Here is a 14351-nt window from a genome sequence, read left to right on the forward strand (position 1 = left end):
GTTTTCCTACAGGTTTTGGGTAGCCTACTTTTAGGGGAAGTTCCGCCAAATTTTTGGTAGAATTTCTTCTAAAGTGGGCCCCGCAGGGCCACTTCGGATTTCGAGGTGAAATCCGGGGCGGGTCTTGTCACTACAGTTTTGAAATGCTGCTGTCATGCTTTTCACAAGCTACTATCATTAGCAAACAAAGCTATTGTGCATTACTTATCAATTACACTTTGTTTTCATTCATATCAAAACTAAAAGCTATCTGATTAATAGAGTCCTCATTATTAGACTAATCTTTGTCATATCTTTGTTCTTCCATTATTTCTTCGTTGTTGAATGCACTTAGTAGCTTTGTATAACTATCATAGTGACTTTATTCTGTTCTGCTAGCATTTTTTCAATATGATTCCAGTAGCTTTTGTTTATTCTCTAAAGCTTCTATTATGAAGTCTCCATTGATTAGAAGGCCATCTGCCCGGTCAAAATCTGTTCGGATGAAGTCTATTGCAGAAGGTGGCATGATGAGACCTATCAAAGGGTGGTCGGTGTGGTGAGTAGGGGCTCCACAACAAGGCAACATGTATGGTGCAAATCTGAAAGCTGACACTAGTACATGAACAGATGCATAACTTTCTAAAACATTGAGAGTGGCTTTTGACAATATTGGGAGTATATTTCTTTACAGCAATGGGAGTAGTTTTTACATCAGCAATAGCTTTTACTATATTGGACTTTTTTTACAATGGGAACAACTTCTGCAATAACTTTCAAGATTGATGTTGAACTTTGGTGTTTAACTTTGTCAAAATTCCAACAGTTTCAATTTGTTGAGAATCTTATTAGATGTCTAAGCTTTTGAGTTCATTACATTTTTACAATTTTTGCTTTACCTATTTTTATTATGTTTTTAAGTTACACAATGGTTATGTAAGATTGGAGTTGCCGCCCTTTTCATTAGTCTAATTCATGGAAATATCAGACATAAATGTGCCAAACTGCCTATAGCAAGAACAATTACAAAATGAAGTTGGAAAAGGACATTCATGTTAAAGATGAAAATTAATGCTGAAAAGATCAAAATAGACATCATTTTCCATCAAATATCAAAGCTGAGAATTAAACATAAAGCTACTGTCAACATTTCATCAAGCCACTATCAATACTTCAAAATTTGTCGTGAGTAAATTTTTCATCAAATATCAAAGCTGGAAATAAAACAATCATAAAGCTACGATAACACATGAAAATGCTACTTTCATAGACTAAAAAATCTACTGCTTGTCACCACTACATGAAGCTACTGGTCTAATTATCATCTAATGCCTCTTGCCGCTCCTTGTTCTGTTATTGGCATAAATGAACTCCTTGTCTTCAGTAGGCTTGCTTTTTTATGCTTGATTCGAATAGAGAAATTCAGTCTTTCAGCTTGCTTCCTCCCTTTCCTCTTCTCTTTAACTAGTTCCTCTTCAAGTTCTTCTTCTTCAAGGAATTGGAAAACTACTGCCAATTAATATAAAAGCTACTGTTAATGAGCACAAAAGCTACTGACATATTCAACATTAATTAGGAATGCTGCTCCTATGAAACACAAAAGGTACTCCCATATATTAAGAACGCTACTCTCAAAGGTTCAGAAAAGTACTACCAAGCTAATCATATCAACTATTAGAAAAGCATAACAACAATTAAATGTCATGCAACTAAAGTACTAAGAAGTATGAGTGCTGCAAGAATAACAATTATGTAGTACTCATCATAAGAATTTGTATCCAACAATATCTTCCCAAGCATTTGTGCTACAGTAATAGCAAACAATGAAAAGCATGAGCACCGAAGCTTTGCTGCAACCAAGGAACACAAGCTACTCCCTGGGGCTAACAAAGCTATTCCAACGATTGAGAAAGCTGCTACTAAGAAACAGAAGTTGAAAGCTACTCCTAGAGACTGACAAACCTAGTACCAAACAACATGAAAGCTACTCCCAAATTGAGAACGCTATTCCATATGAGTGAGGAAGCTACTGCCCAGCAACACAAAAGCTACTCCTAGAGACATGGAAGGCTACTACGAAAGACTCAAAAAAATACTAACAACAAGCATGAAAGCTACTGTCGATATGAAAGTGAAAAACCTGAAAGCTCTACCAAACAGAAAGATATTGTAGATGAAGCATAAATCTATTGTTAGAGAACACTAAAGGTACTAATACAAAACTATAAAGCTCTTGCTAAACACAAAAGCCAGTAATCGTTTTAGAAGGTTTAAAAGCTACTGTACACATATGAAAGCTATTAGAGCAAGTTCACTCGTTGGGTCACCTGGTCACCTACTCTCACTAGGCCAATAACCTTAACATACAACACTTTTTACACAACGAAAAAAAAAATTTCGTTGTGTGATGTGGGAAAGTGAATCACACAACATGTTTACTAAACTTACGTTGTATAAGGTGGTTAAAATTCTAAATTTTTTTTTAGAAGGTCATTGCACAACGGTTACTGTTAATGCTCAAAGTCTGGCGGTAGCCAAACCTCCGCTTAACGCGGGTCCGGCGGGCGGACCGCTACTCTGTATACTTGGTGATTCTTGCTGGCTGCCAAATGAAAGACAGGACGTCAGAGGGAGACCGCGTTGGGCGGTCTTCACTTCTCCGATGCCTAAGTCAGTTGATATATAGGCAGCACAATAATAAATGAGTAGTTAATGCGTTCATAATGAAGGGAGAAGAGAGGACCTTTTATAGGTGAGGAGAGGTTTGATCTTCTCCTTGTTTTCGATGTGGGACTGATGTGCCTCAGTTCCCAGTTTCAGTAGCTTCTGATGCCGCCTTGGCAGAGTGCGTGGCGGCGCGTCAGCGGTGATCCTGGGGAACTCTTGTGCTCAGGCCGTGGCCCGCCTGGCTGCCTACCTGTGGGTTACTCCTTTGACGGTAGTTGGTACCTCTGGCGGTACGATGAGTGTGGCTGATTATAGCTAATTATGCTTTGCAAACGTACAAGTAGGTACAGTTACAAGAATAATCTGTTGTGTGAATCAAAAAAAAAAATGCGGCGGATTTCCCTCATAGATGGACTCAAATTTGGCTCCAAATTGTACCCTAGATGCCACTAAATTGTACAACAGTTTAGTTACTTGTGTTGTAGGAGTGTACTTGAAAATCATCATACAATGGTTTTTAATGTGCTGTTGTGCAAGTGAGTGGCAAAATTTGGAGAAGTCTCCAAAATGGCATTCATTCTCTCCCCAAAATGAGTAAATTTGGCTTCAATGGTTTGTTATGCTTACAAGTTCCTACAACACAATGAACTATTTCTGTTATGTGATTGAGAAATGTCTAACCTCAGCGCCAAAACTGAAATTTTGATTGCACAGGCTGGAAATTTCCATCTTTGTTCCCTCAGCTTTGCTACACTTCAACAACATATATAACTCCATATGTTGTCTGAGTAATTAAAAAAAAAAAAATTAATGCGTGGTGCCTTATACAACTCGAGGGCACCATTACACACACTTTCGTTTTTCAAGTCTAAGAGCAAAACCCCGAGCCCTTTCTTCACTTCGAGCAAAATCCCGAGCCTTCCATCTCTCACTCCCACTTTGGCCTTAGAGAGTTTTCAGCTAAAAAACTTCCACACTTCCCCTCTCTCTCATTTCAGTACTTCCCTCTCTGTGATTCTCTGAGTTACAACCCTAACCCTCTCTTTTCTTCGATTTCCGATTTTCAAACTTTAAGAGGTGTGTGATTCTCCTTTCTCCAGTATCTTGACTTGGGATTAGGGTTCTTCATACTGAAAAAAGAAGAAGAGGTTCTTCGATTTGCTAGTCCAGGGTATTGGGAAGAAGAGAGGCTTTGAGGCCGATCTCAGCGACTATCGCAACAACTAGCGGAGGCCGCCGTTCGCGAACACGGAGGAGAGAGAGAAGCGGAGGCTGGTTACGGCTAAAGAGAAGGAGGTGTGAGGAGGACGATGTTGTGATAGAGGGGTGTGAGGTGAGGACGAGGGAGAATACTGGGTTATTGAGCGTTTCGGTAATTGTTTATTGTGGTATGGTTCAGATCTGTTCTTGATATGGCTTGGACTTGTAATTTGTTGATGATCTATGTTAAAGCGAATTTGATTATGTGTTTCAGATGACCTGTACTAAGCAAACTACTTGTAAGTCAACTTGAGGAAAGGCTTCAAGGAAGCAGCTCGCCACCAAGGTTTGTAGCTGTGAATTTGCAATTCTGGGTTGTGTTTGTTATATGGGTTGTGATTCTTTTGTTTATGTTGATTGGTAATATGATTATTGTTTTGTAATAGGGAGTTGATTGATTGTTTCTTTTTAAGTAGTTTAAGTTTCCAGTGTCTTGGTTTCAATTGTGGGTTTCTTTGTTGGTGTAATTGCTTATTTGGCAATGAATTGTGTTTGTGCAGTGAAATCCATAACTGCCACAAATAGAAGTTTGGTGAAAAAAGAGATATTTAGGAGTATATATATACACCAACTAAAATTCAAGATTGCATCGATTTGTTTAATTTTTTAACATGTTCATGTTTTTCTTGGTCAGAGAGTCAGAGCCAAGTAGCTGCACATTGATATTATAATGCAGCAGCGAACAAACGGGATTAAATCACTACTAGAAATCTGTTCATAGACATCGCATGTTTTAAATCGGTCAGACTTGCCCACGATGTAAAAAAGTAATCTAACATCGTTTTACGAAAATACCGATTTAAATGTATGTCATTAACACCAGTTCTTAAAATGACCGGTGTTAAAAGTTTAGTTCGAAAATTTGCGGGAACCTATTTTTGCAAAAAATGCTAAGTTTTTAAGTGAAATGAAGAAGCGGGGACTAAAACTCAAAACTTTCACACTTAGAAAAAAAATTGCGCCCAAATAGAAACAGATGGAAAACCCTAATGTTACTCTCCCTCGACTCCTTCATTCTGAACTCCTCCCAAACTCGACCTCCATTCTGGACCCTAAGCTCACTCGAACTCGCCGCCATTCTGGAGCTCCTCATTGCTTCCTTCATCTCCCTCTCTCTCCCTCCCTAGTTTCACAAGTAGCTAGCTCACACAAATCGAGCCATGGCTCCTCCCAGTATTCTCGGTCCTCCCGAGTTCCACAAACCCTCACCCACCACCACCGCTCCGCGCGCCACCCCAACCCAAATCCAAACCCGACTCCAAACCCACCACCGGCGAATCCTTCGTGGACCTGATGGTGGCGAATTTCAACGACGTCGGAACCAAGCACGACCTCCCAATGGGCCTAACGGAGAACGGCTCTGCCACGTTTCTCTCCACCGGCAACCCCTGCCTCGATCTCTTCTTCCACGTCATCCCAAACACTCCAGGCGACTACCTCACGTCCTCACCGATGGGACTCCAATGGTGGCCAGTGTCGTGTCACTGGATTCTTCCTTTATCGCAATCACTTCATCTTCTTCACCTTCATATTCTTCTTCGTTTTTAACGAAACTAAGGCACGCGCCGAGTCTGTGACTTTGTTTTGCAGTCACGCCCTTGAGTGGGAAGAAGCACATGGCTCACACAATTGCTCACATCACTCTCGGCCTCACTCAGATTTCTTCTGTCTTTGAAGCCCCAAAGGTTTTGCTCTGCTCCGTTTCGCTGAAATATTTGGAATTTTAAAATTGCTTGGCATGTATGTGTTATTTGTATAGAGATTTTGTTATCTGGATTAGTTTTTGGTGTTAATTTTAGGAAAATAAAAATCTGATCTAGAACTACTTTGTAGTTGTTCATGATTGCTCTTATTAGTTGTTTGATTGATCTTGAGCTTTATACATGTAAAGGATCGATCTATTTTGATGTGGTGATTCGATTTTTGTGTTTATGTGATTGACTTTTGTGGAATTGAAGCTATACATAATATGTGAGCAATTTGATTTGATTGTAACTGGATTTCGTTGTGTGATGTATTGATTTGATTGTGATTTATGAAGCTCACTAGCAGAAGAGGCCTCAAACATTGCTTCCTTATATAGTGATGTTCTACAGGTAGAGGTTCTGGGCTGTTGGTTGGGCTGATTGGGAAAAGGTGAAGTTTTCAAAGGTTGAATTGCTCCCAAAAGGCTTGGAAATCCGGACTGAAGTTTTCAAATGTGAACTTTTTTATTTTTTGCGTATCTTGAACGAGGTTGAGTATGTTATACTGTTTCCACTCAATATTTGGAGTGCGAAATCTTGCCAATGTTCTCACACCTGGTTCATTTTAGCTTTACTATTGCCATTTTGGTGGGCCATACTTGTAATTTTTATGTTGATTGAGTTATATCTAGTATTGCTATGTGCTTGCTTCCTCGAAGGCTTGGAAATCCGGTTTCAATTGCTCGCAATAGGATTGGAAATCTGGTTTCTTTCACAGAAGGTATGGCCTTCAGCAATATTAGTTGCTCTGTTTTTTATTTTCCTCCAGTTCAATATTGCATGTAAAATCCTTTTCTGAACTCAACCATGCTTTGTTCTTTATTTATTCAACTCTTAAACTAAGGAGATATATCATTTGTGTTTATCTACTGGATGTGTGGTTGTAAATAGCATCATGGTCTCAGAGTTTACTGCATGATTATTTTTATTTGTTGTAAATAGGATCATGGTCTGAAAGTTACACATTTTGTTGAAAGAAGTTATTGTGCGTTTGTACTATTCTAACTTGCATCAGTTAGGATTACGAGGTTTAGGGAAATTGATATCAAAGAGGTGCCAACTTTTGCAAAAGGATCAAATTTCTCATTATTCATTGCACATGCTGAGATTAGTATAAACCTTGTGAGTGTGCTATTTCACTTTGTTCTCTATGATTGATGATATGTTTAAACTTACAGATTTTCCTCTGCTGAACTTGCTACGAGGACTGGTATAATCTAGGTGGTTTTCAGGTAGGAGGTGGGATCAATTCAGATAATTCTTTGCAATACATAGAAGAAGGGGCTACCCACGTCATTGTCACTTCTGTGAGTTCTGTTTTTCTCCTCTTCTAAAATTGAAAAACCATGTATATTTCTTAGAACAATTGATATCAGGAAAACATTTTCTAAAACTTGTCATGGTTTTCTTGCAGTATGTATTTAATAATGGGCAAAACCTTGAAAGGCTTAAAGATCTTGTTCGTGTTGTTGGAAAAGAAAGGCTTGTTTTAGACCTTAGCTGTAGAAAGAGGGTATGAAGTTATCCAGAATTATACGTCTTATGTCCTTCATTTGTTCACTTTCTTTACGAGGCTAAGCAGTCTCATTAGACTACGTATTCTTGAGCAGTTTTAATTATTGCCTTTGAAATATCAGTTTATTAAAACTCAGATCATATTATGAATGCTAGAACACAGTGGACGAGTTTTGCAGCAAGCTACTGGAACTATTGTATTTTTTTTTTCTTTAAGCATTTTCAAGTACCATGTTTAATATATAATAGGCTTTTGTGCTTTAGCCTAATAAGCAACTGTCACACATTCGCCATCTCATTAATTTAGATTTGGCTTACCAAGAGTCGAAGTAGTTTAGATTGAAAAGATTTGGCTTATTGCTGCTTTTTCCGTTAGTTTTAGGCAGTGTTTGGTGAGACTTCTTCTGATAATCAACTAGCAGAAGAACATATGTATAGCTGGTTTGACTTTTGAAGATGATCCAGTCGATAAAAGTGAAAAGCTGGAACGAGATGGGAAACAATGGGTTGATATGTGCTCTTCAAGGTGTTATGTACCCAGAGTGCATGATAATGTCCTGCTGCAAAAGTGGCTATGTGAGAATAATACAAAACGTTTTCTTTAGCATAATTTACCCCAACCTAACACTGGCTGACCTGAATAAAGAACTGTTCAGTAATTGGTGCTAGGGTAGGTATTCACAATCTGGTCAGTTCAAGTGTGTTTATTATACAAATAAATAAAAGCACATTTATGTAGATTATGTTAAATTTCTACTTGTTTCTGACTATATCAGGAGCTCAGTTAAGGCCCTGGAAGTCTCTCATTTTGCTAGTTACTGATGTCACTGAAAACATGTGCATATAAGTATACCATTTTTCTTGTGCTCCTTGAATCCTGTTTTCTTTTTCTTAATTTTTCTTTTTATGGAGAAGAGTGCTCCTTGAATCCTTAAGCCTGATACTCTTAACTTTCATTTTATCTTGTGCTTTACAGATTATGAAAATAATGTTTCTGAATACAGGGTTTGTGCATCTGGCTTCTGTTATCCTTATTCTTATCTTTTCCCATCAAGTTCTTTATATGGGCAGTTTTATTATACTGTTTTCCTATGATACATCATAACTGCTTCTTGGAGTTGTTGTGATAGTGTTTTTTTTTTTTTTTTCTTTTTCTCTTTTTTTCTTTTCTCTGTGATAGCTTCTCTGAGCGTTTATATAATTCGCTAGTATGTGATTTTCATTGTTATATCAAGAATCAGTTCAAATTGGAGCTAGTCTTATGGTTGCTCAGAATTATACTGAAATGTTCAACCAATGATACTTAAATTCAAATAATAAGTGATGCATTTTGAAATCCACAATCAGAAATTACGCAAGCATATATATTTGGCTGATTGTAAAGTTGCTCAAATGACATGGCATGTTAGCATTCTTCTTGTAGTTTGTCCCCTAAGTAGTGGTAAAATTAACAATAGCATTCTGCTGCCTATCAATGTTACTGCAGATCACTATCTTCTCTTTGATTTTCCAACACCAGGAATATTATCATGAAACTCATAAAGAAGTTAAACCTCAGGTTATGATTATATTCTTCTTTTGTGATATTGTTGCTTTGACCATTCACCATGACCATGAATGATTGATGTGCCTTCTGCTCTTCATTTGGTTGGCTTCCTGATTTTCTGCAGTTGGCTGCAACGCATTTAGTTGATGCCCATATATGCAGTGACGTTGCAAATTATGTTACTGCATTTCTTCTTTTTTATCAACCATGATACATATGGAGCTCCCACACATAAATGTCTTCTCTAAGATTGATTTGATACATAACTATGGAAGCTAGGTAATGGCTGCAGCTGTCTTCCCTTTTTTTTCTTTTTCCCTTTGCTTACACATGACTTGCAATGTAACTGTGTGGAAAGGTGATATGGGATTATGGGGTTTTGCTGCATTTGGAAAACGAGTTTGCTTGCAATTTCATGTCTTTGCTTTTGACACAGGTACTTGCATGAACTTCTTACTCAAAGAGATGAATTTGACACCATTGCTTTGTTGATCCGGCATCTACATATAATTGTCAAAGAGACGACTTTGTACGTATTGAAGTGGCTGATTATATACAGAGTTTGGCTACCAACATGATTTTGAGTAAGACTAGTTTTTGCTTTGAAGCAAAGTTTGGTGTTGAACTTTTGTAGTTGGTTGCTAATATGTTTATAGGCTAGCCTTTGTAGGTTTTGGGGTTTTATTTTGTGAATTATGTAGAATCATGAATGAAGATGAGAAAATTAATGGAAAGCCCCAATTTTTGAATGATGAGAATGTATTTCAAAATATTTTCCCACCACCAGCAGCTAGATGATTATTTGCACATCATTCTTATATATATGAACTGATGTATATAAATGGGGAACAAAACAATAATGACAGAAAATGATGTCAATTCAGAGATTAGAAATCAGTACCTAAAACTGGACTGATGTCTCATGAATATCAACATATCGAAATGTCACCCCAAAATCGATGTACACAAAATCAATGCACATCGATATCTAAACACCAGACCGTTATCTAGTGTCAACGTACAAATCAGCTGTTATAAAGTAAACCGATTTACCATGAAATACAGGACATCGGTTTTGAAAAATAGAAATGATGTCTACAAAACTACTAGACATCGTTTCAACTAACGAAAAGCGATGTTCCTAGTAACATAAAACATCATTCTTAATAGATTAACTGATGTTGCCTAAAGGTACATACATCGTTCTCTGGAGAATAAGACGGCAAGATGCACGTAAAAATGGACACGAACAAACAAATTTTTTTAGAGACTGATGTCTACGAGTGTATTAGACATCATTTCTGAAATTGTAATCGATTTAAATGTTCACTTAGGTATTGTTTGAGATATACTTTATTAAGCATAAAATGTGAAAATATGAAGAATTAGACATACCTAACATACAAAAATATGATGATTATAACGATTATACATCGATTTGTTTTTTAGAATCGATGTTGGTTGTTGTCTGGGACATCGGTTAAAAACGCGCTTATACTGATGTCTATATCTTTCTCTACACTCACTAAGACATCGGTCGAAAATTAGTTTAACATCGGTTCTGGGCTGATGTCTATGAACAAAATTCTAGTAGTGAATATGGAACTATGGAAGTAGGGAAAGACATGTAGGCCTTGGGAGTCATAAATTGTTTCTATTGATAGACCAAAACAATCAGGTTAAATTTCTTTGATTTTAATTTATGCTTTTGTCCAAGGACAAAAACATGTTTTCTCACAACAAATATATGGTATCAACAGCATGGGCATTTGCTTCCCTTAATCTTCAAACAAGCATATAATTAACTTGCTCAATTATAGGTGGAGAAGAAGGAGAAGGATATATAAGTTGAGTTTTGACAGTGTTGATCTAAATGCAATGCTTATTATCTATCAATATTCCTTTTGCTTTCTTCTTGATTTAGTATTATATATTATATTCTTCTGAACATAGAAGAACATCTAATCCTTTTTCTATAATCATCCAAAATAAAAGAACAAAATAATTGTCCTGATCAGGAAGTTGCCATTCTAGAGGCTTATTCGTGAAATTGACCAGGACTTCAAGGTATATATACATACAATCTATTGATGACTCTTCAACTCAATACAAACATAAGCCAAAGAGGGCTCATACAATGTATGAAACGAATTGGATTTCCTGTCATTAATTATATTATAAATGACACATAATGATAATGTTTTTGTTTCTTATAAATTTTGTTTTTGTATTTGCAGATTTTAATCGGCTCAATGTCGATATTGGACTGTCGAAATGTTCCTTGGACTTTGTTGTATCACAGGTCTTGTGCAGCAAGTAAAAAAGAAATTGTGCAGTAAGGTAGGAAAACTACTACTATGAGATTGTTTAATTACAAAATTACACATGAAGGAATAACTTGCTAAAAATAGTGCATTATCTGTAATTGATGCTAAAATTTGGTCCAAGTTGCACATGTTCTAATTATCCACCCCATAAGAGAGGTACAGGTCTTATCTCTTTGGTTTTCTAATAATTTTATTTTCATTTTACATATTTCTACTTCTTGCTGATAGACATTATTCTATGCTCTTTTTGCTGGTCTGAATGTTCTATGCTTGATATAAGCAATGACGGAAACATTCTACCACCATGATTTTCTTTTGTTCCAGTCTTTTCGCTGCAGGAATGGAAAAGCTTATCTTTTCAATAATGTGTAAGTGTTAAATCAAAGCTGTGCATGCGCTTATATATATCTACCTGATTTTTTCTTCAGGCAATTGAAGGTTTTTACTTATAAGACATGTAAGTGTTGTATAAAAAATAGTAATTATACAGAATCTTTTCTTATGCATGCCTAGGTTTGTATAATTCCAATTCCAATTCCTAACTGCCTAAGAAGATGCATCAATTTCATCTGATTGAGTTCTTTTGTCTGTGTAGGAATTTTGATAGAAATAATTTTAATTGATGTTAGATGGTGCAGCAGCTGCTTCATCAACTCAAGGCCTTGGTTGATGACGGCAAAAGGACCTTCCAGGTTATTTTCTTTAGGAATCTATTTGATTACTTCTGCTGTTAGCTTGCCATTAAATTGTTCTATGCTCCGTTTTCAAATTTGAAATGGAAAAGTTAGGTTTGTGTCATTGTGAAGCTTAATGAAGGCTAGAACTTATTGACAAGTGGCTTTATGTTTTAGACGTTTGTTTTGACAATATGCTTTAAAATGTTGTGCTTTCTAATTAATAATGGAATCTTGGTTTTAGAGGCATGAAGTCATCTGTTATAACTATTCATTGTAGTGTTACAAACTCATTAGTTCATAAGAGATGATTTTGTTGATTTTCAATTGTAGCCAAAGTAACGTAATTTCTTTATGCCTGCAGGTCAATAGATAAAGATAAGTTTATAAGATTCAAGGTTATTATTTTGGCAGTCCCTTGTAGGCTCCAGAGTTGATATCAGGTTTCTGTCTTTCTCATTTTCTTAAGCATTTTTCATATGCTTAATGCTTCCTGTGATGATTCATGTTGCATGGAGCCACATTGTGCAGCACAGACCTTGTCCTGCTTTCTAAGTTAATATATGACTTTTTTTTTTAATGCACAGGTAGATAGATTTGGTCTCATGCATCAACATCAAATGCTTTAGTTTTCTTGTGTTATGTGCCCAAGTTAATCTGATGTATGAACTAGATAATGTATATGAGCAGCAAGGTGAGACTTGTTTATGATCATTGATACTGCTTTGTAAATTTGAGGCATAATTACTAATTTTCTGAGGCATAATTACTAATTTTCTTGTCAATTTGAAAGCACACTCAGGCTGAGGCATAATTACTAATTTTCTTGTCAATTTGAAAGCACACTCAAGCTGAGGCATAATTACTAATTTTCTTGTCAATTGAAAGCACACTCAGGCTTAATTACAGATTTTATCTTAAGTGCACTTTTGGTGGCAGATTAAATATAGCATTGAAGAAAATAACAAGATTTACTTTTCTTAGTTACTGTTTGATACTATAGACGATGAGGTAAGTAAACTGTAAATAGTTTTGGATATGAGTTTATGCCTTCTTTCATTGCTTGGATTATATATAATTGAAATGATGAATAACTGGATCAATGTATTGTGTAGGTTGGAGCTGCGTTTTCCATGGTATACATATTTGGAGCTCCGGTCATGTTTGTTGGGTGTGGGCAGTGCTACACACACCTCAAAAAGTTGAATGTAAAATCAATTGTGAAGACCCCTTTGGTTAGAATGCTTAGGTTAGAATGTTTTTGTTCTTTTAATGTTGGTTTGGATGATTGGGAAATGCTCCTTTTTTACATTTGAAGTTTATAGTACGAGTTCGATTAATCATTTGATGTTTGCAATCAGTTTTGTCCAATTGATCAATGTTCATTAGGTAAAACTGAGCATTAATAATGCACAAAATTCAGGAAATGAAAATGATCATACAACCGATTTTAATAAATGGCAATCAATTTGGGTATCTATAGAACGCATTTTTATATATCACACAATGGTTTTACAAAAATTATGTCTTCTCATTTACAATCACACAACTGTAAAAATTGAACTATGTTGTCCAAAACTAAGTCACACAACAACCATACTCTACAACTGAAGTGTGAGTAGAAATCAGACGACAGTGAATTTCAAAAAAATGTTGTCTGACTAAGCTTTCCAACAACAGTTTGTAAACAAGTTCTGTTGTATGAAGGATGCACCTGCCATGCGCAGCATGGTTGCACGGCAGCTGTGCCTGACATCTTCCGAAAGAAGGCACAACGCTGATAACAAAAAAATGTTGAGTGTTTGTAAGTCATACAACGGTGCAGAACCGTTGTGCCATTTTTCATCACACAACGCCCCGATACACAACGGACATTGTCCATATCCCACAACGAAAAATGTCTGTTGTCTGTTTCGTTTTTTGGCCTAGTGTCTTCACTGTCTTTTAGTGTTAATTTCCACACTCTGGGTCACAGGCACAATTTCCAATAAGACCTGGGTCACCAGGTCAGCTTGCAAGTCACCATGGTGACCCAGAAAGTGACCCAGGGTGACCCAAGGCACGAAATACACTGTGCCCGTAACCTAGAGAGTAAAAATACACATAAAAAGCAGTGAATAGTAGGTGACCTGGTGACCCACGGGTGGACTTGCTCTTACCAAGCAATCTTAAAGCTACTACAAAGCATGAATGAAAAGCTATTACCAAAATCAACTACCACATATGTAAATGTTACTGCAATACTATTTAGAACTTTCTTAGACAAATACATAGTAATAGAACTGCATATTTTAGTGTCAATGACGCTTATGAAGCCGAAGTAATAGAAGAGAGGCGTTGATTCAAAAATGCTCAACTGATTTCTTTGATTCTTCATTCTTGCTTCTTTGCCGCTAAGACACGGGCCGACCGTCGACAACTCTTTGGAATTGTAGTCGGAGACTCGCCGCTTCTGCGAGGCTCGGTAGCGACTCGATTGTTGGCAGCGCCGGGGTCCTATCAAATTTCCATTCTAGAGAGAGAGAGAGAGAGAGAGAGAGAGAGAGAGAGAGAGAGAGAGAGAGAGAGAGAGAGAGAGAGAGAGAGAGAGAGAGAGAGGCGGTTTCTCATTCAAAATGACCTAGAACGTGAAATTGGA

At 36.8% G+C, this 14351-nt stretch overlaps 3 long non-coding RNA genes across 3 annotated transcripts; all 3 read left to right on the top strand.

Moving 5' to 3' along the window:
* The first annotated feature begins 3799 nt into the window (after positions 1–3799).
* On the top strand, positions 3800–4604 carry LOC133714492 (uncharacterized). Its single transcript, XR_009848696.1, has 3 exons — positions 3800–4034; positions 4121–4192; positions 4541–4604. It is a non-coding gene; the product is annotated as an uncharacterized LOC133714492 (long non-coding RNA).
* Positions 4605–6126: 1522 nt separating this feature from the next.
* Positions 6127–7337, top strand: LOC133714346 (uncharacterized). The gene is made up of 3 exons (XR_009848617.1): positions 6127–6372; positions 6830–6958; positions 7066–7337. It is a non-coding gene; the product is annotated as an uncharacterized LOC133714346 (long non-coding RNA).
* Positions 7338–7490: 153 nt separating this feature from the next.
* Positions 7491–9469, top strand: LOC133713657 (uncharacterized). The gene is made up of 2 exons (XR_009848181.1): positions 7491–8991; positions 9149–9469. It is a non-coding gene; the product is annotated as an uncharacterized LOC133713657 (long non-coding RNA).
* Positions 9470–14351: the final 4882 nt, after the last annotated feature.

This window comes from Rosa rugosa, chromosome 6 (genome assembly GCF_958449725.1).
Source record: "Rosa rugosa chromosome 6, drRosRugo1.1, whole genome shotgun sequence".
NCBI classification, from domain to species: domain Eukaryota; kingdom Viridiplantae; phylum Streptophyta; class Magnoliopsida; order Rosales; family Rosaceae; genus Rosa; species Rosa rugosa.